The 25,562-nt window shown below is 45.1% G+C and overlaps 1 protein-coding gene across 4 annotated transcripts in view; it reads right to left on the bottom strand.

Annotated features, from left to right (window-relative positions):
* The window catches only part of LOC148143010 (uncharacterized), a 41,506-nt gene extending 15,944 nt beyond the window's left edge, over window positions 1-25,562 (bottom strand). For 2 of the 4 annotated variants that reach the window (XR_015751075.1, XM_087973935.1), the window contains exon 1: window positions 8,906-9,035. The gene's annotated coding sequence lies outside the window, so the exon portion shown is untranslated. The other 2 variants (XR_015751077.1, XR_015751076.1) reach the window with 2 other exon arrangements.

The following is a 25,562-nucleotide window of genomic DNA, read 5'->3' as shown; positions in this document are numbered from 1 at the left end:
ATAAAGCCTTATGTTTTCTCGAAGGTGCCTTACAGGAAGTTCTGAGATTTACATTAATGATACCTGTAACCCATTCTAAAAGATGAAAGACTCAACAATCCAGGTTTGTCAAGATATCATTTCAGTGGCAGGACTCTATAATATTTTTCCATAAATTCTGTGCCTTATGACCTTATTCTCCACAACCATCTGATGAAGGAGCAGCGCTCCAAATAGGAGCCCTTCCAAATAAACCTGCTTAACTCTAACCCGGTGTTAGTCCAGGTGAAGGGTGTATTGACCATGCTAAATTACCCATAGTACCCCGGGATGTGCAGGTTAGGGTGGATTGGCTGCGCTAAATTACCCATACTGCCCAGTTCGGTGTATTAGTTGGGGGTAAATGTCGAGCAATCGGGATAGGGGAACGGGTGTCGGTGAGTTACCCTTCGGTGAGTCAGTGTGGACCCGTTGGGCAGAGTGACCTGCTTCCACAATGTGAGGATTCTCTGAAGGGAAGGGATTTTTGCAAACTCTGCAAGGCAGCGCGGACCATCCGGCCAGCCATGTGCAGCAGGTGCAGTGTGGGGGCCCAGCTTCAGCTTGGCCCTGCCCCTTCCCCAGCACATTACCCAGACACCTCGCCCCAACCTCTTGCTCCATTGTTGATGTCACTGTGTGGAAATGATCTTCTGAGTTTCAGAGTGAAACCTCCTCCCTCTGGGCAACTCTTCATCTTGGGAGGGAGAGAGGGAAGGTGGGGGTTGGGGGAACCTTATCAAGCAGAGGATGGTGCGTGTATGGAATAAGCTGCCAGAGGAAGTGGAGGAGGCTGGTACAATTACAACATTTAAAAGGCATCTCGATGGGGATATGAATAGGAAGGGTTTAAGAGGGACATGGATCAAATTCTGGCGAATGGGTCACTAGGTTAATTTAGGATATCTGGTCGGCGTGGACTGAAGGGTTTGTTTCCATGCTATACAACGCTATGACTATTTCTGCATCGTCAGAACCAATATCACAAGACTAGGAACAGGCCATTCACCCCTTCCAGCCTATCCTGAGCTGTGGCCTAACTGCACATATTTCAGTGCAAGTTTCAGAAAGATTCCAGCAGCTCTTAAAAAATTGAACATGCTTTCAGACTTTAATAATGTTTCTGAATGTATAATTTTACCTGTTCTCAATTTTAAATATAACCTATTTCTGGCCCCTCCTGTCTCCCAGCATCCATTCTCTCTCTTCATCAGCTCGATACACAGCGATCAAAGAGGGCTGCAGGAGGGCACACAGCAGGGAAAGACAATGGACGGGGGTGAGCTGAGGGAGGGGGACAAGAGAGAGAAAATGGACAAGGGTGCAGAGGGTGGCATGACAGAGAGAATGGAGGTGTTGGGCGAGAGATGGAATGGACACAATGCTGTGGAACATGGAGGGCAGTGGATTGGGGGCACAGTGGGTGGCAGGCGAGAATGCACAGGGGCACCGTGGGTGGTGGTGATATATTTCATTTCAATGCAGAACTTTTCTAACAATAGTTGTGAATTCTGTCTGGGTCCCAATATCGAGTCAGACTTGACATTGTTAGAAAAGCTCTGCATTTAAATTACATTCTTGAGAATGCTATTTAAAACACGTTCTGGGATTAACAAACCAAAGAGCAGAAATCTATTCTAAAAGATTTAAATCTAGAATTGTTTAATGTATCACATCTCTGTGACACTAGACTCCTTTGGATAGAAATTGTGATCATGATCTTATTCTCCACAACCACCTGACGAAGGAGCAGCGCTCCGAAAGCTAGTATTTCCAAATAAACCTGTTGGACTATAACCTTGTATTGCGTGATTTTTAATTTTACCCACCCGAGTCCAACACCGGCTCCTCCACATTATTTCTACTGAACACAGCACACAGCTCCCGGTGCTGCCAGTAAACTTTACAATGCGATGAAATGACAAACTCTGCACTCCTGAAAAATTTACATCTGATACACAACATTCGAAACTTAGTGCAGGAGGCAGAAACAAATGAACAGCTTTAAAATAAAAAGCTTTGCAGCTCAACTGAGAGTCTGAGCCCAGCAGTAAGTACAGGTAACCTTTATTGCGATCCAACTTTGTTACAGCTTCAGATCCCCTCAGCAAAAAGGCAGAGAAAATGTAGCTGCTTTTTAAATAGCTCAAGGTCAAACACTCCTTCTCCACCTCCTTCCCCTCACCGAGTACCGGGGGGCTGGAAGGATCGGCTGGGGTGATAAGTCAAAAGAACCACAATTCCCTCTGTTACAGCCTGACTATTCTCGGGAATAAGACTAAAGAGGCTCTGGAACAGAATAAACTGGGATTATCAGATCTGCATCTTTACTCTATGCAGAATCGGTATGCCTTAGACTATATACTCGCCCAGGAAGGTGCGGTCTGCACCATTGTCCAAGATAAATGCATTATGAGCATTCCTGATCGCACTATTACTAAGACACAAGACGAGATCCAGGTATTCCTTGAAGGTACCAGTTGGGGAAAATGGGGATCGGGCTCTTGGTACAATTGGCTTATCAATTTAGCTACGTATGTCAGAATAATTTTCTTCTGTTTGTCGGTATTGTTAGGTATTTAATTGCTAGGCTTATGAGGTCCCTTAGTGATATAGATTTGCCCCAGAAGATGCTCCTTTTGCAATCCCATGGCTCACCCACATGTTGATGGCCATGATAAATATGACCAGATGAGCTGCAAAGATGGTGGTGCCACTCTACAGGATGTTGATGGCTGGTCCACCTTGAAGGGCATTTAGAGTCACAGATGTACAGCATGGAAACAGACCCTTCGGTCCAACCTGTCCATGCCGACCAGATATCCCAACCCAATCTAGTCCCACCTGCCAGCAGCCGGCCCATATCCCTCCAAACCCTTCCTATTCATGTACCCATCCAAATGCCTCTTAAATGTTGCAATTGCACCAGCCTTCACCACATCCTCTGGCAGCTCATTCCATATACGTACTACCCTCTGCGTGAAAAGGTTGCCCCTTAGGTCTATTTTATATCTTTCCCCTCTCACGCTAAACCTATGCCCTCTAGTTCTGGACTCCCCAACCCCAGGGAAAAGACTTGGTCCATTTATCCTACCCATGCCCCTCAATTTTATAAACCCCTATAAGGTCACCCCTCAGCCTCCGACTCAGCTCCAGGGAAAACAGCCCCAGCCTGTTCAGCCTCTCCCTGCAGCTCAGATCCTCCAACCCTGGCAACATCCTTGTAAATCTTTTCTGAACCCTTTCAAGTTTCACAACATCCTTCCGATAGGAAGGAGACCAGAATTGTATGCAATATTCCAACAGTGGCCTAACCAACATTCTGTACAGCCGCAACATGACCTCCCAACTCCTGTACTCAATACTCTGACCAATAAAGGAAAGCATACCAAACTATCCTATCTACCTGCGACTCCACTTTCAAGGAGCTATGAACCTGCACTCCAAGGTCTCTTTGTTCAGCAGCACTCCCTAGGACCTTACCATTAAGTGTATAAGTCCTGCTAAGATTTGCTTTCCCAAAATGCACACCTTGCATTTATCGGAATTAAACTCCATCTGTCACTTCTCAGCCCATTGGCCCATCTGGTCAAGATCCTGTTGTAATCTGAGGTAACCCTCTTCGCTGTCCATGACACCTCCAATTTTGGTGTCATCTGCAAACTTACTAACTGTACCTCTAATGCTTGCATCCAAATCATTTATGTAAATGACAAAAAGTAGGAGGGCCCAGCACCGATCCTTGTAGCACTCCACTGGTCACAGGCCTCCAGTCTGAAAAACAACCCTCCACCACCACCCACGGTCTTCTACCTTTGAGCCAGTTCTGTATCCAAATGGCTAGTTCTCCCTGTATTCCATGAGATCTAACCTTGCTAAACAGTCTCCCATGGGGAACCTTGTCGAACGCCTTACTGAAGTCCATATACATCACATCTACTGCTCTGCCCTCATCAATCTTCTTTGTTACTTCTTCAAAAAAACTCAATCAAGCTTGTAAGACATGATTTCCCATGCACAAAGCCATGTTGACTATCCATAATCAGTCCTTGCCTTTCCAAATACATGTACATCCTGTCCCTCAGGATTCCCTCCAACAACTTGCCCACCACCGAGCTCAGGCTCACTGGTCTATAGTTCCCTGGTTTATCCTTACCACCCTTCTTAAACAGTGGCACCACGTTTGCCAACCTCCAGTCTTCCGGCACCTCACCTGTGACTATCAATGATACAATTATCTCAGCAAGAGCCCAGCCATCACTTCTCTAGCTTCCCACAGAGTTCTCGGGTACACCTGATCAGATCCTGGGGATTTATCCACCTTTAACCGTTTCAAGACATCCAGCACTTCCTCCTCTGTAACCTGGACATTTTGCAAGATGTCACCATCTATTTTCCTACAATCTATATCTTCCATATCCTTTTCCACAGTAAATACTGATGCAAAATATTCATTTAGTATCTCCCCCATTTTCTGTGGCTCCACACAAAGGCCGCCTTGCTGATCTTCGAGGGGCCCTATTCTCTCCCTAGTTACCCTTTTGTCCTTAATATATTTGCAAAACCCCTTTGGATTCTCCTTAATTCTATTTGCCAAAGCTCTCTCATGTCCCCGTTTTGCCCTCCTGATTTCCCTCTTAAGTATACTCCTACTTTCTTTATACTTTTCTAAGGATTCACTCCATCTATCCTGTCTATACCTGACATATGCTTCCTTCTTTTTCTTAACCAAACCCTCAATTTCTTTAGTCATCCAGCATTCCTTATAGTTACCAGCTTTGCCTTTCACCCTGACAGGAATATACTTTCTCTGGATTTTTGTTATCTCATTTCTGAAGACTTCCCATTTTCCAGCTGTCCCTTTACCTGCGAACATCTGCCTCCAATCAGCTTTTGAAAGGTCTTGCCGAATACCGTCAAAATTGGCCTTTCTCCAATTTAGAACTTCAACTCTTAGATCTGGTCTATCCTTTTCCATCACTATTTTAAAACGAATAGAATAATGGTCACTGGCCCCAAAGTGCTCCCCCACTGACACCTCAGTCACCTACCCTGCCTTATTTCCCAAGAGTAGGTCAAGTTTTGCACCTTCTCTAGTAGGTACATCCACATACTGAATCAGAAAATTGTCTTGTACACACTTAAGAAATTCCTCTCCATCTAAACCTTTAACACTATGGCAGCCCCAGTTGATGTTTGGAAAGTTAAAATCCCCTACCATAACCACCCTATTATTCTTACAGATAGCTGAGATCTCCTTACAAGTTTGTTTCTCAATTTCCCTCTGACTATTGAGGGGGGTCTATAATATAATCACAATAAGGTGATCATCCCTTTCTTATGTCTCAGTTCTACCCAAATAGCTTCCCTGGATATATTTCCAAGAATATCCTCCCTTAGCACAGCTGTAATGCTATCCCTTATCAAAAATGCTATTCCCCCTCCTCTTTTGCCTCCCTTTCTATCCTTCCTGTAGCATTTGTATCCTGGAACATTAAGCTGCCAGTCCCCTGAGCCATGTTTCCGTAATTGCTATGATATCCCAGTCCCATGTTCCTAACCATGCCTTGAGTTCATCTGCCTTCCCTGTTAGGCCCCTTGCATTGCTACGTTCCCCTGAGAATCCATCACCCCCTACATTTTCCAAAACAGCATACCTGTTTGGAGTCTTTTGTGGATATACCCATTTCAAACAGTTTTGCTGCTTTGGAAAATGTAGAGGGTGATGGATTCTCAGGGGACGTAGCACAAACAGCCAAGTTTCTGGTATTGAGACTGGCTCTAATGCAACGAGGGGTACGTCGGCTTCCAAGAGATCAATTGTGTTAGGGGATTCTGTAGTCCGAGGTACAGACAGACGTTTCTGTGGCCAGCAGAGAAAAAGCAGAATGGTGTGTTGCTTCCCTGGTGCCAGGATCAAGGATGTCTCAGAGAGGGTGCAGAATATTCTCACGGGGGAGGGGGGCCAGCAGGAGGTCATTGTCCACATTGGAACCAACGACATTGGAAGGGAAATGGTTGAGACTTTGAAGGGAGATTAGAGAGAGAGTTAGGTAGAATTTTAAAAAGGAGGTCCTCAAGGGTGGTAACATCTGGATTACTCCCAGTGCTACGAGCTAGTGAGGGCAGGAATAGGAGGATAGAGCAGATGAATGCATGGCTGAGGAGCTGGTGTATGGGAGAAGGATTCACATTTTTGGATCATTGGAATCTCTTTTGGGGTAGAAGTGACCTGTACAAGGAGGATGGATTGCACCTAAATTGGAAGGGGACTAATATACTGGCAGGGAAATTTGCTAGAACTGCTTGGGAGGATTTAAACTAGTAAGGTGGAGGGGTGGGACCCAGGGAGATAGTGAGGAAAGAGATCGAACTGAGACGGGTACAGTTGAGAACAGAAGTGAGTCGAACAGTCAGGGCAGGCAGGGACAAGGTAGGACTAATAAATTAAACGCATTTATTTCAATGCAAGGGGCCTAACAGGGAAGGCAGATGAACTCAGGGTATGGTTAGGAACATGGGACTGGGATATCATAGCAATTACTGAAACATGGCTCAGGGATGGCAGCTTAATGTTCCAGGATACAAATGCCATAGGAAGGATAGAAAGGGAGGCAAAAGAGGAGGGGGAGTGGCATTTTTGATAAGGGATAGCATTGCAGCTGTGCTAAGGGAGGATATTCCTGGAAATACATCCAGGGAAGTTATTTGGGTGGAACTGAGAAATAAGAAAGGGATGATCACCTTATTGGGATTGTATTATAGATTTGTTTGGATTAGCCTTCCCTTTCCATTATCGTGGTGCGATCAAAGGGAGGAATGAGGGTGTGGGCATCTGGGAGGTAGGACAAAATGGTTTCTGCTTGGCTAACTCGGTTGGAACTGAGTCAGGCAGATACTCATGACTCAGAACAAATGTGAAACCATAGACTGACGTAAATCCGGTGAAAAAAATTGCAAATGCCGAAGTAACAATGTGAACCTAACCATTAATTGCAGAAGTAACAGCTTAGCCCTAATCACCAGAGAGGACAAATACAATTCCAAGAACAGGTTGTTTACAAGAAATTATGATAGGCTTAGTCAAAAGTGGACAAGGACTTTGTGGGATCTGATTGGTTGTTAATATGTGGTCATGCTGCATGTCTGACTATAAACAATGTACATAAGCTCTCTGCAAACTCTGTAAAAGTCGGCGAATTCTTTTGGCGGTCAAGGAGTACTCATCCTTCTGGGCTGATCAGAGTCTACCGACCTGGCCGTATCAAAGAACAGACAATTGCTTGTGTGATTGACAGAGTCATTTCCAGGTGTACCTATTGACAGGACGTGGGGAGCAAAATGAGACATCATGGTGTGGAAAATAAGAAATGTAGTTTGCTGCAGGCGATATAGAAAGGTAGTTGTTGTAAGAGCTAGTGGAGTGTCATTTCTGTAGATGGGGAGGGGTGGGACATTATACAAACGGTCATGGAATTCTTGTTGCATGTAATATACTTAAGGCTAAGACTTTAATGAATATAGGGGTCTTTTAAAGAAGTAGTTTTAAAGAAAATAGTTTTAAGCTCGGAAATAACTATGGAGTGTTGTAGCTGACCACAAAAAGAAGAAGTAAGGGCATTTTCACAATAAAGCTTATAGTAACAAGACAAAGAATGCAGTCATCCAAGGGCAGCCTGGTACAGAGATAAGGAAAGAGAAAAACAAGTGAAGTAATTATCTTAAGGTTTGTCCAAATAAGGGAATGAAATGAAATAAATGATTATGATAGGGTAAGAATAGGGAAAGGGATGTGAGCCTGCAACACACAAACCGTATAAAAATGATTGCATAACTTTGCACTCTTTGCCAGGCTGGCGGGGTGCCCGGACTTGCAAGTTTGTAATAAATTGTCCTTGTTTCCACGGCTTAGTCTCCGATTTATAAGTGAGTTTTGATTCTAACAATGGCATTTACATTAACAGCAGAGAGAAACTGAGCATACAGATATGGCAAACATTAGTGGCAAGCCAGAATCACAAACGTACAGCACAGACACAGTCACTTCAGTCCAACTTGTTCATGCCGACCAGATATCCTAAATCAATCTAGTCCCATTTGCCAGCACTTGGCCCATGTCCCTCTATCCCTTCCTCTTCAAATAGCCATCCAGATGCCTTTCAAATGTTGTAATTGTACCAACCATCACCACTTCCTCTGGCAGCTCATTCCTTGCACGCACCAACTGCTGAATATAGGAGTTGCCCCTTTTAAATCTCACCCTCACCCTGAACCTATGACCCATCCAGGGAAAAGATCTTGTCTATTTACCCTATCCATGCCCCTCCTGATTTTATAAAAGTTTGTAGGGTCACCCCTCAGCCTCTGGCGCTCGAGAGAAAACAGCCCCAGCCTGTTCAGCTCAAGCCCTGACAACATCCCTGTCAATCTTTTCCGAACACTTTCAAGTTTCACAACATCTTTCCTCTAGCAGAGAGACCAGAACTGCACACAACATTCCAAAAGTGGCCTAACCAATGTCTGGTGCAGCTACAACATAACTTCCCAACTCTTATAATTAGAGGATTGGGAAAGCTTTCAAAACCCACAAAAAAAGAATGGAGACACAAACCGATCTTTTGAGGGTCAGCTTGGAACATCAGGGCGGGGGGATGGGAATGAGGGAAGGAAGCTGAATGTGCTGGAGCCAAGGTGGAGGAAGAACAGAGGATGCCAAACCGGCTTGAAGCTGCAATGAGGAATATTGCATGTGCTGTACTTGTACCTGTTGCAGTTATTGGTGGGAATCGGGTGCATTTTAAACATAAAAACAGAAAAGCTATCTACCCCTCCGCCATCCCAACTCGATTCTTCAGTTCCTCCTCACCCGGGTAACTAAGACACATACCTGAGTTTGCAGAGTCTGCTCCCTCCCTGCATTCACTCCAGTTGCTACAAGTGACCAATTTCCCCTCCTCCCATCTCTCCCTCCCTCCCAGGATGCAGAGTTGCCCAGAGGGAGGGAGACTCACTTTGACAGGGCGACTTCCGCGTTGTGACGTCAATAAAGGAACCAGGGGCCGGGCGAGAATAGTGACGGAAAGAGGACTGGGCGAGACCGTCAGCGGGCCACTGCGCATGCGCTGCGCTGCGCTGCAGCAGGGGAAGGACAACACTTTCCATAAACCCCTCCTTCAGAGAATTCCCAGAGTGTGGAAACAAGCCTCTCGGCCTCACCGACCCGACCCTCCCAAGGGTCACACCCACACCCACTCCCCTATCCCCACTGCTCGACATTTCACCCTGAGTCATGCACATTATGCCTAATTTGCATAGCCAATCCACCCTAACCTGCACATCCCTGGGCACTATGGGGAATTTAGCATGGCTAATCCACTTATTAACCTGGATAAAGGTTAAAATTACACAACTACAGGTTGGAGTCCAACAGGCTTCTTTGGAAGCAGTAACTTTTGGAATGTCAGAGACGTACAGCAAGGAAACAGACCTTTCGGTCCAACCTGTCCATGCCAACCAGATATCCCAACCCAATCCAGTCCCACCTGCCAGCACCCGGCCCATATCCCTGCAAACCCTTCCTATTCATATACCCATCCAAATGCCTCTTAAATGTTGCAATTGTACCAGCCTCCACCACATCCTCTGGCAGCTCATTCCATACATGTACTACCCTCTGCGTGAAAAGGTTGCCCCTTAGGTCTCTTTTATATCTTTCCCCTCTCACCCTAAACCTATGCCCTCTCGTTCTGGACTCCCCGATCCCAGGGAAAATAATTTGTCTATTTTTGGAAGCAGTAACTTTTGGAGTGATTTGGGTCAATTCCCGCTTCGGGCAACTGTCTGTGTGGCATTTGCACATTCTCCCAGTGTCTGAGCGGATTTCCTCCCACAGCCCAAAGATGTGCAGGTGAGGTGAATTTGCTATGCTTAATTGCCCCATAGTGTTAGGTGCATTCGTCAGGGGTGAATGTAGGGGAATGGGTCTGGGTGGGTTGCTCTTCGCAGCATCGGTGTGGACTTTTTGGGCTGAAGGGCCCGTTTCCACACCGGAGGGAATAATTATTTATATAAAATGCCCCCGATCCATTAGAGTGCTCAACATTAGTTTTAATTGGGTCGTAGAAATCTGAAGTATAATTGTTTGCTTCAGGACATCCAGACTTGAATGAATTTGGCACAGGACACATTGGGCAACCATTAAAGACTCCGTTGTATTTCACCGGGTTGTGGACTCATGCAGAGACACGAACAACTTACTTTGAAAAGAGTGTTCGAGTTGCAAATGGAACGGCTTACAGATATTGAGAGTTTGCATACTTGGTTAGGCAGCTATGTGTCATAGCCAGGACTTGTGGGCGGCACGGTGGCACAGTGGTTAGCACTACTGCCTCACAGCGCTAGAGACCCGGGTTCAATTCCCACCTCAAACGACTGACTGTGTGGAGTTTGCACGTTCTCCCCGTATCTGCGTGGGTTTCCTCTGGGTGCTCCGGTTTCCTCCCACAGTCCAAAGATGTGCAGATCAGGTGAATTGGCCATGCTAAATTGCCCGTAGTGTTAGGTAAGGGGTAAATGTAGGGGAATGGGTGGGTTGTGCTTCGGCGGGGCGGTGTGGACTTGTTTGGCCGAAGGGCCTGTTTCCACATTGTAAGTAATCTAATCTTTACGAGGCTCAACTCCCTAATTTGGACTGTTCTGGAAAGCGTGTGCTTCATTAGCCTTGGGAGGAAGGAATAAACAAGAGCTGACAAACTGAGATATGAAGAAAGTTGGAAAATGTTACAGAGAGACACACACAGGCAGAAGTTTGCAGAAAAGTTAACACTTCATAATCTGGTTTCAATGCACATTAGCCTGGGTATGGTACTGATATCACAGGGGCCTCAAAAAGGGTAATCCCTCAATACTCAAACCAAAATGTGGGTGACCCCTGCTGGACTGGTTTGTGTTCATTTTTTGTTGCTGCCTATTTCAGTTGATGATGTACATTATTGTTAACATACTCAAACCTGGTGGCACCCAGATTTTCGGAAAGCAGCTAGGAAAAGATCTGAAGCGTGTTTAATTTGTAAACATACTCGAAGAGGGATGCCCTGTGTTTGTTAACCACTTCCTTGCCTGGTCGGCCTTTTTTACTTGTCTACAGCTTGCATATATAGTATCACCTCGCATACATTGTCATGAATATTGTCTAATAAGAGTATTTAGTAGATGAATCAAAACCATCTCAATGACTGAAACAGCTGATATTGGATTGTTGGACAAGTGGAAAATATTTGTATCAGTTAACCAAAACCCTTTTCTTTTCACAGCAGAAAGCGGCGGGAGCTGGGCGGAAGTTCAGGCGGAGCGCAAAGCCGGTCGGGAAGGTAAGTGATTGCTATTAGAGTGGGTGAGTTCTAAACCCCAGGTCCACAGACTTGCCACAAAAAGAGGGTCTAAGGAAGTTTGGATCGAAGAGTGAGGCTTCAGCTCAGGAATCTTTGACAAGAAGTTTGAGTGAAGTGATTACACCACAGTTGAAGAGGGTGAAGACATGACTGCCCAGCTGGTTCAGTGCACTACGTGCTTGATGTGGGAGGTCAACGACTCTGGTGTGTCTGGCTCGTATATGTGTGGAAAGTGTGTGCACATTCAGCTATTGACCGAGCATATTGCAGCGCTGATGAAAGAACTCGAGGACCTTAGGCTCATCCGAGAGAACGAGATCTTTCTGGATAAGACCTTCAGTGAGGTTATTACACTGACCATACCAGAAGAGAGCAGACGATGAGGAAGGCAGAGAGGAGACAGGTGCAAGAGACCCCGGGAGAAGTACCTGTCAGGAACAAGTTGAAGCTTTTGGAAACATTAGAGACTGATGACACTGCCAGTTCGCAAGGCGGCCAGGTCTGTCAATCAAAAGTTGGCGCAGAGGCAGAGCGGAAGAGTTGGACATCGCACAGAGCCGTGGTAATAGGGGACTCCATCGTGAGAGGAACTGACCGGGATTTTTGTGGCAGCAGATGGGATTTAAGGATTGTGTGTTGCCTTCCTGGTGCCAGGGTGAAAGACATCGTGTACAGAGTGCAGGAAATCCTCAAGGACGAGGGTGAAGAGCCAGAGGTGGTGGTACATGTCGGCACAAATGATGTCGGGAAGAACAGGAGGAACATACTACAGCGGGACTTCGGAGAACTAGGAAGAAGGCTGAAAAGCAGGACGTCCAAAGTGGTTATCTCTGGTTTGCTTCCAGTTCCTCGTGCTGGTGTGGCCAGAAACAGGGAGATAATGGACTTGAACGTGTGGTTGGGGAACTGGTGCAGGAAGCAAGGATTTCAGTTCTTGGATCACTGGGGTATATTTTGTGGTAAACATAAATTCTACAAGAGAGACGGTTTGCACCTTAATAGGTTAGGGACCAGCATTCTGGCAGGCAGGTTTTCTACTGCAGCACCGCTACATTTAAACTAAGTAACGGGGTAGAGGGGACAAACTAGATGGTTAAAAAGGAAATTGAGGGGAAAGTTAGAACAAGAGAAGTCCAGAAAGACAACTGTACCAATGAGGCAGAAAACTCACAAAGGGATCATGCTGTAAGGTTGAGTGAAATAGGGGTTGATGGGAAGGGTGAGAGCAGTAACAAATTAAAAATACTATACATGAATGCACGAAGCATTAGACATAAGATGGATGAGCTTGAGGCTCTTTTGGAAATTGGCAGATACGATATTGTGGGGATAACTGAGACGTGGCTTCAAGTGGACAGGCCCTGGGAAATGAATATTCAAGGCTACATGTGCTATCGTAAGGACAGACCGGCAGGCAGACGGGGTGGGGTGGCCTTGTTAGTAAGGGCGGATATTCAGTCCCTTGTGCGGGGGGACCCAGAGTCAGGGGATGTAGAGTCAGTGTGGATAGAGCTGCGAAATACTAAGGGTAAAAAAACCCTCTTGGGAGTCATCTACAGGCCCCCAAACAGTAGTCTGGATGTCGGATGCAAGTTGAATCAGGAGCTGAAATTGACCTGTCTTAAAGATGTTACTACAGTTGTTATGGGGGATTTTAACATGCAGGTAGACTGGGAGAATCAGGATGGTATTGGACCTCAAGAAAAAGACTTTGTGGAGTGCCTCAGAGATGGATTCTTAGAGCAGCTGGTGCTGGAGCCGACCAGGGAGAAGGCAATTCTGGATCGGGTATTGTGTAACGAACCAGAATTGGTCAGAGACCTCGAAGTGAAGGAGCCATTGGGAAGTAGTGACCATAATACATTAAGCTTCAATCTGCAATTTGAGAGGGAGAGGGTACAGTCGGAAGTGACAGTACTTCTGTTGAATAAAGGGAAATATGGAGCTATGAGGAAGGAGCTGGCCAAAGTTCAATGGTGCAATACCTTAGCAGGGATGGCCGTGGAGGAACAATGGCGGATATTTCTGCATATAATGCAGAAGTTGCAGGATCAGTTCATTCCTAAAAGGAAGAAAGATCCCAGGAGGCGACATGGGTGGCCGTGGCTGACGAGGGAAGTTAAGAAACATATAAAGTTAAAAGAGAAAAAGTATAACATAGCAAAGATAAGTGGGAAAACTGAGGACTGGGAAGCTTTTAAAGAGCAACAGAGGATTACTAAGAAGGAAATATGCAGAGGAAAAATGAGGTACGAAGGTAAATTGGCCAATAATATAAAGGAGGATAGTAAAAGCGTTTTTAGGTATGTGCAAGGCAAAAAATGGTTAGGACTAAAATTGGGCCCTTGAAGACAGAAACAGGGGAATATATTACGGGGAACAAAGATGGCAGAGGAATTAAATGGGTACTTCAGATCTGTGTTCACTGGGGAAGACACAAGCAATCTCCCTGAGGTAACAGTGGCTGAAGGACCTGAACTTAAGGGAATTTATATTTGCCAGGATTTGGTGTTGGAGAGACTGTTAGGTCTGAAGGTTTATAAGTCTCCGGGGCCTGATGGTTTGCATCCCAGGGTACTGATGGAGGTGGCTCGGGAAATCGTGGATGCGTTGGTGATTATTTTCCAGAGTTCGATAGATTCGTGGTCGGTTCCTGAGGATTGGAGGGTGGATAATGTTATACCACTTTTTAAGAAAGGTGGGAGAGAGAAAGCAGGAAATTATAGACCAGTTAGTCTGACCTCAGTGGTTGGAAAGATGCTGGAGTCTATTATAAAGGATGAAATTACGGCACATCTGGATAGTAGTAATAGGATAGGACAGAGTCAGCATGGATTTATGAAGGGAAATCATGCTTGACTAATCATCTTGAATTTTTTGAGGATGTAACTCTGAAGATGGACAAGGGAGATCCAGTAGATGTAGTGTATCAAAAGCTTTCTGAAAGTCCAGATAAAGTCCCACATAGGAGGTTAGTGAGTAAAATTAGGGCACATGGTATTGGGGGCAAAGTACTACATTGGATTGAAAATTGGTTGGCTGATAGGAAACAAAGTGTAGTGATAAACGGCTCCATTTCGGAATGGCAGGCAGTGACCAGTGGGATACCGCAGGGATCCGTGCTGGGACCGCAGCTTTTTACAATATATGTTAATGATATAGAAGATGGTATCAGCAATAACATTAGCAAATTTGCTGATGATACAAAGCTGGGTGGCAGGGTGAAATGTGATGAGGATGTTAGGAGATTACAGGGTGACCTGGACAAGTTAGGTGAGTGGGCAGATGTATGGCAGATGCAGCTTAATGTGGATAAATGTATGGTTATCCACTTTGGTGGCAAGAACAGGAAGGCAGATTACTACCTCAATGGAATCAATTTAGGTAAAGGGGCAGTACAGAGAGATCTGGGTGTTCTTGTACACCAGTCAATGAAGGCCAGCATGCAGGTACAGCAGGTAGTGAAGAAGGCTAATAGCATGCTGGCCTTCATAACAAGAGGAATTGAGTATAGAAGCAAAGAGGTGCTTCTGCAGCTGTACAGGGCCCTGGAGAGACCACACCTGGAGTAATGCATGCAGTTCTGGTCTGCAAATTTGAGGAAAGACATTCTGGCTATTGAGGGAGTGCAGCGTAGATTCACGAGGTCAATTCCTGGAATGGCGGGATTACCTTCCACTGAAAGACTGAAGCGACTGGGCTTGTATGCCCTTGAGTTTAGAAGACTGAGAGGGGATCTGATTGAGACAGCTCAAACCACTGCCTTCTAGTTTTGGACTCCCCTACTCAGAGGAAAAGACCTTGGCTATTCACCCCTATCCATGCCCCTTATAAACTTTTATGATGTCACCCCTCAGCCTCCGACACCAAGGGAAAACAGCCCCAGCCTATTCAGCCTCTCCCTCTCGCTCAAACCCTCCAACTCTGACACCAGCCTTATAAACCTTTTCCAAACGCTTTCAAGTTTCACAACATCCTTCCATAGGATGGAGATCAGAATTACACACAATATTCCAAAAGTGGCCTAACCAATGTCCTGTACAGCCGCAATATATCCTCCCAACTCCTTCACTCAATGCTCTGACCAATAGAGAAAAGCATACCAAACATCATCTTCACTATCCTGTCTATCTGCGACTCCACTTACAAGGAACTATGAACATGCACTCCAAGGTCTCTTTCTTCTGCAACACTCCCCCTGTCTAAGTCCTGCCTGCATTGCTTGACCAAAATGCAACACATCACATTTCTCCAAGTTCAACTCCATCTGCCCCTCCTTAGCCTATCAGCCCATCCAATCAATTCTAATTTATAGTGAACTCTCTTTCCTCTCTTATTCCTTAGAAGCTGAAGATCTCCATCCCACACACTCTCCCTCAATTTTCAATTTGATGAACCTAATCCCCTGCTGTACCTCATCCTGAAGGGTCTGGTTCATGCTGATTAGCAGGGCCAAAGTCAGGGGAGATCTAATTGAAACATACAGAATACTGAACAGCCTAGACAGAGTGGATGTTGGGAAGATGTTTCCATTGATAGGAGAAACTAAGATCCGAGGGCACAGCTTTAGAGTAAAGGGAAGACTTTTTAGAATGGAGATAAGGAGAAACTTCTTCAGAGTGGTGAATCTATGGAATTCATTGGCATAGAAGACTGCAGAGGCCAGGTCACTGAGGATATTTAGACAGCTAGGTTCTTGAGTATTGAGGGGATCGAGGATGACAGGGAGAAAGCAGCAGAATGGTGCTCAGAAACTGATCAGCGACGATTGAATAGTATGAGCAGACCCGATGGGCTGAATAGCCTACTTTCTGCTCCGATGTCTTATAGTCTCTTGCTGTCCAGGACACTGAGAATTGGGAGCAGGAGTCGGCCATTTGGTCTTTTAAGCCTGCACGAGTATTGAACAGATGACAAATGGATATGGATCTCCCTACATCGAGATGCAGAGGCTGGGACTTTTTTCACTGGAGCATCGGAGGTTAAGAGGTGTCCTTAGAGAGGTTTAAAAATGATTTAAAAATCATGAGGGGTATAGGTGACGTGAATGGCAGGTGTCATTTCAAGATTAGGGAGCAAATGTTTAAAGTGAGAGTAGAACAAGTCGAAAGACATGAGGAGCACTTTATTTTTAAAAAAAAATGGTTTGTGTGTGGAATGAATGTCTAGAGGAAGTGGTGGATGCAGGTACAGTTACAATGTTTAAAATACATTTTGATAAGTACATGAACAGGAAAGGTTCGGAAGGATATGGGCCAAACACAGACAGGTGGGATTAGTTTAATTTGTGAATATAGTCAGCATGAATAGAAGGGTGTGTTTCTATGCTGTATGACTGTCACTGTTCTGTACTAGCCTTAAAACTATTTTCTTGCCTTCCCCAAGAACCATCCACTTCTCTGTTGTTCAAAAGTGATATGAACTCAGCCTTGAATATATTCCATGACCCCCTAACTGCAGGAAGACACTCCCACTTCTAAACTCAATTCCTTGCTCATATACCACTTGCCTTGCTGATTGCTTGCTGCACCTGTCTGACAACTGGCAGTGACTGGTGTAGGAGGACGCTGAGGCCCCTTTGCACATCCACACATCATTACTGATGAAGGGCTCGTATCTGAAACGTCAACTTTTCTACTCCTTGGATGCTGTCTGACCTGCTGTGCTTTTCCAAAGCCACACACATTTTTTTTTGATTAGATTAGACAAGATTACTTTACATTACAGTGTGGAAACAGGCCCTTCGGGCCAACAAGTCGACACCGACCCATACCCCTACATTTACCCCTTACCTAACACTACGGGCAATTCAGCATGGCCAATTCACCTGACCTGCACATCTTTGTGACTGTGGGAGGAAACCGGAGCACCCGGAGGAAACCCACGCAGACACAGGGAGAACGTGCAAACTCCACACAGTCAGTCGCCTGAGGCGGGAATTGAACCCGGGTCTCTGACGCTGCGAGGCAGCAGTGCTAACCACTGTGCCACCGTGCCGCCCACAACTGATCTCCAGCATTTGCAGTCCTCACTTTCTCCACTTCCCAATATATCACCATTTAAACAATACACCTCATTTCTGCTTTTTTTTTCCACAGCAAAGGCTATAACTTCACACTGTGGTACTGCATTTGCCATGTGTTTGAGGCACAGACCTAGACCAGCTTTTCCACAGTCTGTCCTCTTTCTGGATTCACTCCCTTTCTTTTCAGTTGCTGCAAGTCAACAATTGGATCCCAGCATGAAAATAAAAGAAATAGAAAAGGCAGTGAGAGAAGAGAGTGCTGTTGGACAGAGGAAGGAAATTACAGTCTTGGATGAATCTCAATCTTCATTCAGAGAGAGAGAGAGAGAGAGAGAGGAGCAGCAGCAGCTTCAGAAGCTCATGGGTCAAGATTAGAGTGGTGTTGGAAAAGCACACGTCAGGCAGCATCCGAGGAGCAGGAAAATCGACGTCTCCGATTCAGACAATAGGGCTGTTCTGAATGGTAGGAGGACCAGGCTCTTTCCGGTGTTCCAGTGCTCCTCATTGGGCCGGCAAATGAAATTCATGCACCATTTTTACAGACAGATAGAAGCATGTGCAATCTTTTGCTGACACCGAGGGGCACGCGCAGTAGGCTCTGTAGATATGCTGGTGTAACTGACAGATTCAACTGGCCAAATGCCAATAGGAGGAAAAAAGGGTAGAGCCACAATTTTGTTTCACTTCCCCACCCCCAGCTCGACATAACCGCGCATGCTCCTCGCTATTCTCCTTACCCTCACCCCTCATGATTTTTCAAATCTCAATAAGGTCATCCCTCAACCTCCTCCACTCCAGTGAAAAAGTCCCAGCCTCTCCCTATAACTCAAACCCTCCATTCCTGGCAACGTAAATCAAAGTAAATCTTTACCGAACCCCCTCTAATACAGGATGACCAGAACTGTACTCAGTACTCTAAACAAAATGGCCTCACCAACATCCTGTACAACCTCAACATAGAACAAAGAAAATTTACAACCCAGGAACAGGCCCTTCAGCCCTTCAAGCCTAAGCCGATCCAAATCCCCTGTCTAAACCTATCGCGCAATTACTGAATCTGTATCCCTCTGCTCTCCACCTACTCATGCATCTGTACAGATGAACCTTTTTCTTTTTATAGATATTTTTATTGAAAATTTAACATGTTTTTACAAGTTTACAAATAAAAAAAACCAAGTACAAACACTAATATACAATTAAATCTTAAATAAATAGCCAAAACCTGTCAAACAAAAAGAAGAGATACAGAGAAGAAAAAGACAAAACTCAACTACTAATCTAACCTATAACTAACCAGAGTGTATGATCAAATATCTTACATTATTCAAAAGAAAAAAGGATAACATAGTAATGAAGTAGTGAAGTACATGCTCGGAATGAATTAACATCAAGTCGTAATAAAACCCGTATTCATGCGGGATTCCTCTCCCAAGGGACCCCGGACCAGCCAGAACTGTTACCTCAACTAAATGAAAGCCCTTGAAAGAATGGCCGAAATATCTGTATCTATGAAATTCAAAAAGGGCTGCCATATTTTATAGAATAATTCAGTTTTTTGGTGCACCATATTTATAAGGAAGTCGAGGGGAATACATTCCATGATTAATCTGTGCCAATTCAGTTTACTAAGATTTTTTCTTGCATAGAAGGAGAGAATGGAAAATAATTTCCTCCCGTGCACATCCAGAGAAGGTAAGCTCGAGTAGCCCAGAAGAGGAGATACTGGATCTACTGTAATTTCCATTCCCAAGATTTCTGTCAGGGCGTTTACTACTTTGGTCCAGTATTTGCAGATCTTATGGCATGTCCATAAGCGGTGTGTAAGAATGCCCACCTCTGCTTTACATTTGGGACACATTGGCAAAATTTAGGGCAGGAGCATCTCCAATCTTTCCGGTGCCATATTGCCCCTATGAAGTATCTTTAACTGAATGGCCTGGGTTCTGCTACAAATGGAGATTTTTTTTGGCATTTTCCCAGATGTCATTCCACATTTCTGTAGAAATTTCCAGCCCCAAATCCTGATCCCATGTTCTAAGCAGATGGTCCATATCTTCCGACACTTTATCATTTATTACGTGATGAAGAGTGCTGACCGAGGGTACACCCATTGGCCACAACAATCTACCTTCTCTATCTGATTTATAGAGAACATCTAATAACGCAGTCATCTTCTGTATGTAGTCTCGAATGTAGAAGTATCGAAAGAGGTCTCCATTAGGTAATCCAAATTCCTGATGCAGCTGTTCAAAAGACATCAGGACACCCTTCTCAAACAGATCCCCTAAACAGGAGATACTGCTGCATCTCCAGGATTTGAATATGGCATCTGTAAGCCCTGGTTGAAAACCCCATGCCCCCACTATAGGAGTATAGGGGGATGTTTTATGTGAATTACCTCATTTTGCCACATTATATTCCAAGCTTTAATTGTGTTTAGTACTGTAGGGTTTCTACAATGGTCCGTAATGATTTTCATCTAATCTAAAAATAAGAGTTTAATAAGAGGGCACTGTACTTGAGAAGCCTCGATGTCCATCTAGATTGATTGCGGGTCAGACGTGACCCAATCGGCTATGTAGCTTAACAAGGAACTTAACTGATACTTCCTAAAGTCTGGAAAGTCCAGCCCTACCTCCTTGCCTGTGGAAGCTGTAGCTTCCTTAACTTAATGAGGGGCCGTCTAGGATTCCAGATGAAAGAACCCAGCCAACCATACAATCTGCGCAGTGCCGGCCTCGGCAGCATCACCGGAAGCATTCTCATAGGGTATAAGAGACGGGGCAAGACATTCATTTTAATTAGGGCTATTCTACCGAGCCAGGAAATTGGAAGGTTTCCCCAGCGTTGAAGGCCCTGTCTTACCCTTTTCAATAGATGCACAAAATTGACCTTGTATAGCTGGCCAAATACTGGGGTGATAAAAACGCCTAAGTATAAGAAATCCTTCGTCCAATAAGTGGACATACTAGTGAGGCATGGCCTCTGATTTTGAAAAATGAATTTTGTAGCCTGAAAATGCACTACATGTATTAATAACTTGGATTAAGTGAGGCACGGACATCAGAGGATTACTAAGAAAAAGGAGGTCATAATCTGCATATAGGGTAACTTTATGTTTAACCTGTACCAACCCTCGGGGCCGTTATATTAGAGTCAGCCTGTATAGCTTCCGCCATTTGCTCAATTATTAGCGCAAATAGCAACGGTGAGAGAGGACATACCTGACGGCAGCCCCTACCCACACTGAAGCTATCCAAACCTAATTCATTGGTGATCACAACTGCTTTGGGATCATTATACAGTGTTGAGACCCATATCTCTCGCCTCAATGCTTATGTTTTAGAGAGAATTTTAAAATCTACAGTTAGCAAGACACACAATCATCTGGATCATTTCCTTTTTTGAGAATAAGGGAGATATTCACCTCTTTCAGTGAAGGCAGGAGGCAGCCCTGACTTATATGAGTAGTTATACATGTCCATAAGTGGGCCAGCTAATAGTCCTGTGAACTCTTTGTAAAATTAAACCTGAAAGCCCTCTGGGCCAGGTGCCTTACTGCTCTGAACTTACCTGATCGCGTCAAGTATTTCCTGGGTTGTTAGGGGAGCATTCAGGACCGATACCTGTTCCGGGGTTAAGTCCGGAAAGGCTTTTAAAAAAGGACTGCATCCTCCTGGCTCTATCTTCACAATCCTGCGATCAGAATAAAACTTTCTGAAGATTGTGTTGATCCTTTTAGGATCGTGAGTCAGAGTACCAGCACTTTCCCTGATAGCCGTGATAGCTTGAGGGGCCCTTTTTTTCCCTTGCGAGAAATGCTAAGCATCTACGAGGTTTATTGCCAAAATCATATAATCTTTGTTTTGCAAATAATATTTCCCTCTTTGCCGTTTGGGTGAGCGCGGTATTCAGAGCTGTCCTAAGGACCGTAATCCTTTGTAATTTGGCAATAGAAGGTCTGTCAGCGTATGCTGTTTCAGCTGCTTTTAAGCGAGCAGCAAGTAGAAGCTGTTGTTCTCCCTTTAATGTTTTCTGGGTCACCGAGTATGAAATGATCAGATCTCGCGCATAAGCTTCAATAGTCTCCCACATCATTGACGGGTTACTAGCCGTACCTAAATTAATTTCCAAGAAAGCTTTAAATTCTTGAGAAAAATATTTTGCAAATTTACTATCCTTCATTAAGAAGGAATCCATACGCCAATGTCAGGGGGATGCCTCATTGTTCCTAGCCTTGATTTCCATGTACACAACAGCGTGATCAGAAATTTTCATATCACCTATTTTACAGGATGATATGGAATTTATAAAAGTCGAGGGGGCAAAAAACATGTCAATTCTCGTGTGACATTTATGTGGATTAGAGTAAAAACAGAAATCTCTGCCTTGCGGGTGGAGGCACCTCCACACATCCATTAATCCTAATTCTTGATTCAAATCCGACAATTGTCTAGATCTGGGGGATACACCCGCAGTACTCTTGGGTATCCTGTCTATTTCCGGCTCCATAATGCAATTCGAGTCTCTCCCTATAATTGTATGACGAGCACCGAGAGCCATCAGTTTGGAGAAGACTTCCGTTATAAATTTGAAAGGATGCGCCAGGGGACAATACTGGTTTAAAATCCCATATTCGTCTCCATTTATAAGGGCTTTAATTAGTATATATCGCCCAGATTCATCTTTTATCTGACTTAGGATTTTGAAAGGGAGATTCTTCCAAATAAGAATGACTACTCCCCTACTTTTTGAGCTGAAGGAAGAATAGAAGGCCTGATCAAATCCACCCTGTTGTAATTTCAAATGTCCTTTATCCAATAAAGGAGTCTCCTGTAGAAGAGCTATATCAACCCTTTCTTTTTTGAGGTTTGGTAATATTTTCTTCCCTTGGATTGGAGAATTACTCCCCTTGATATTCCAGGTGCACCATTTAATCGAATGACTAACCATAATCATCCAGGCAAGTCCGAGACCCCCCGAGGAGAAACACCATCCAAAACACCTCGAGAATAGACCATAGAAAATTCACAAAAATAGAGATTCTTTAATTCATTCACAGTATAATAAAAAACTATTTCTAAATAAAAAAACAAAAACATATTTAAACGGAGATTTTCCCCCTCGTTTCCGGGGGAATCACTTCCTTTCCGAAAACCCATCATATCCTCTCCCGACCAGTGCCCCACCCTCGACCCAGGCACCCCATAATAAAGTGAAGAAAATTCAAGTGTACGACCAAGCTAAAGTTAACAGTAAGTTAACGGATACAATAAATTATATTAGTGGATGTGCAGGTAAAACTTTGATCAATGTGGAAGGCTCCTTTGGGGCCTTGGATGGAGGTGAGGGAGGAGGTGTGGGCGCAGGTTTTGCAGTTCCTGCGGTGGCAGGGGAAGGTGCCAGGATGGGAGGGTGGGTTGTAGGTCGTCACGGAGGGAACGGAAGGTGGAAAGGGGTGGGGAGGGAAATATATCCCTGGTGGTGGGGTCTTTTTGGAGGTGGCGGAAATGTCAGCAGATGATTTGGTTTATGCGAAGGTGGTAGGGTGGAAGGTGAGCACCAGGGGAGTTCTGTCCTTCTTACGGTTGGAGAGGTGGGGTCTGAGGGCAGAGGTGCGTTGGAGGGCATCTTTCACCACGTGGAAAGGGAAATTGCGGTCTCTAAAGGAGGAAGACATCTGGTGTGTTCTGTGGTGGAACTGGTCCTCCTGGGAGCAGATACGGCGGAGGAATTGGGAATACAGAATGGCATTTTTGCAAGAGGTAGGTTTTACCTATGTGAACAATGAAGGCAAGTGTGCGAAACACCTTCTTGACCCCCGTCTACCAGTGATGGAACTTTCAAGAACAATGAACCCGAACACCCCCAGGTCTCTGTTCTACAACACGACCCAGGCCCTAACATTACCTGTACAAGTCCTGCCCTCCTGTATTTTAGTAAACTGCAAACCCTCACTTATATCCATACCTCTCTCATACACACACTCACTCTCAGACGTACACATACACCATCCTCTCATTCTCCATCACAATCACACTTTATCAAGCATGCACACATGCAAATACACACTCACTGACGCACAGTCTTATACACAAACTCACATACACACACACACTTTCCTGATGAAAGGCTTTTCCCCGAAACGTTGATTTTCCTGCTCCTGCGATGCTGCCTGACTTGCTGCAACACCACATTCTTGATCCTAAACTTATTACCCTTTAGTTCTGGGCTCCCCCATCCAAAGGAAAATACCATGTCTAGTTACCCTATCCATGTCTCTCATGACGATATAAAAGCATATAAGGTCACTCCTCAGACTCTGGCAAGCTACGGAAAACAGTCCCAGTCTGTCCTTATGTCTCTCCTCACCCGGGTAGCCAAGACACATACCTGAGGTCGTAAAGTCTGCTCCCTCCCTGGAATCAATCCAGTTGCTACAAGTGAGCCTGCTCCGCAATCATTAAGATCACGGCTGACCTGTCCATCGTCTCATCTCCTCTTCCCTGCACTGTCACAAGGAACCCCTTGATTCCCCTACCAGGCAAAAACCCACCGAACTGTGTCTTGAATATACTTAATGAAGCTGCCTCTATTGCTTCCTTGGCCAGAGAGTATTCCATAGATTTTGATGAAGGCTTTTTGCCCAAAACATCTATTTTCCTGCTCCTCGGATGCTGCCTGACTTGCTGTGCTTTTCCAGCACCACTCTAATCTATACTATTCCATAGATTCATGACCCTCTGGGAAAAGCAGTTCCTCCTCATCTCTGTCTGAAAGCTACTCCCTCTAACCTTGAGGCCTAGTCTCACCTACCAGCAGAAGTTACTGGACAGGGTAGGGCTTCATCCCCACAGTGCAATGACATTAGGAAGATGTTTCCATTGGTAGGAGAGACTAGGACCAGAGGGCACAGCTTTAAGAATAAAGGGAAGACCTTTAGAAACAGAGACAAGCGATGTCGCCTTTTCTGCTGACAGCGAGGAGTATGGACAATGTGTTGGTGACACCAGCGAGCAGGTGCGCTGTTGTTCACACGGAGGAGCAGACACAATGTGCTCTGTGGCGAAGCTGATGTTATTGACAGATGTTAAGTGTTCAAATGCCAAGAGAAGAAATAAAGGGTAGAGCCACAGTTCTTTTTTCCAATGTGGCTCAACATTTTATAGCTTTTGCATTTTGTCTGGTTGCTCAACACTTTTTTTAAGTGTCTTTTCGTCAGTGTAGGGGTGAGGTTCACAACTAGAGTGGATAGGTTTAGGGTGAGAGCAGAAAGATATTAAAGGTACCTAACGGGCAACTTTTCCATGCAGAGGGTGGTGCACATATGAAATGAACTGCCAGAGGAAGTAGAGGAGGCCGGTACAATTACAGCATTTAAAACACATCTGAATGGATATATGAACAGGAAGTGCTGGCAAATGGGACTAGATTAATTTAGGATATCTGGTTGGCATGGACAGGTTGGACCGAATGGGTCTGTGACTTTAAATAATAAAGTCTACTTTTCCAAATAACAAACTATATCCATGTTAACAAGGCTTAGTGCACCACATGATTTACTAACCATTCTCAACAGGTCCTGCCCCTTCAATGACTGAGGAACATATACATGCTGATGCATAATCTCCTTCACTAGTATTTACACACTACCCTCAGCAATTGCACAAGTAACAGCAAAGAGCAAACAGCACAAGGACTAAACAAACAGTGAGGGGTAAACAGCACAAGGATTAAACACACAGTGAGGGGGAAACAGCACAAGCGCCAGTAAAAGCAGATGGAAAGTGAGTGTAAAATGTCACTATGACAGGACAGGCCCCACATTCCTTCCCCTCCGTCCCCCCACAACCTGCCTCACCTTTCACCTCCCGGGCCCAGTACCTTCCAGGTGGCCCCATAGTTGACACAGGAGCCGCCCCACGACCAGTAGAACTCCACCACCCAGGCGGCCGACGAGTTCCCAAGCAGGCCCTTAATCCCATCCGCCTCCAGAATGCTCACCGGCTCCTGCCTGCTGTACAGCCGGCCGGTGTGGCCGTGACCCAGCAGCTGCGCCAGGAAGGCGGCGGTGCCCAGTGACGGGTGTCTGCCCCGGGCCGCACGGCGCCATTTTCCTAACGGCCGCC

The sequence above is a fragment of the Chiloscyllium plagiosum genome, unplaced genomic scaffold (genome assembly GCF_037043375.1).
Source record: "Chiloscyllium plagiosum isolate Xiang-an unplaced genomic scaffold, Cpla_swu_hap1 HiC_scaffold_27, whole genome shotgun sequence".
Lineage (NCBI taxonomy): Eukaryota > Metazoa > Chordata > Chondrichthyes > Orectolobiformes > Hemiscylliidae > Chiloscyllium > Chiloscyllium plagiosum.
Note: the sequence above shows the minus strand (reverse complement) of the source record. Positions and strands in the feature narration are given on the sequence as shown.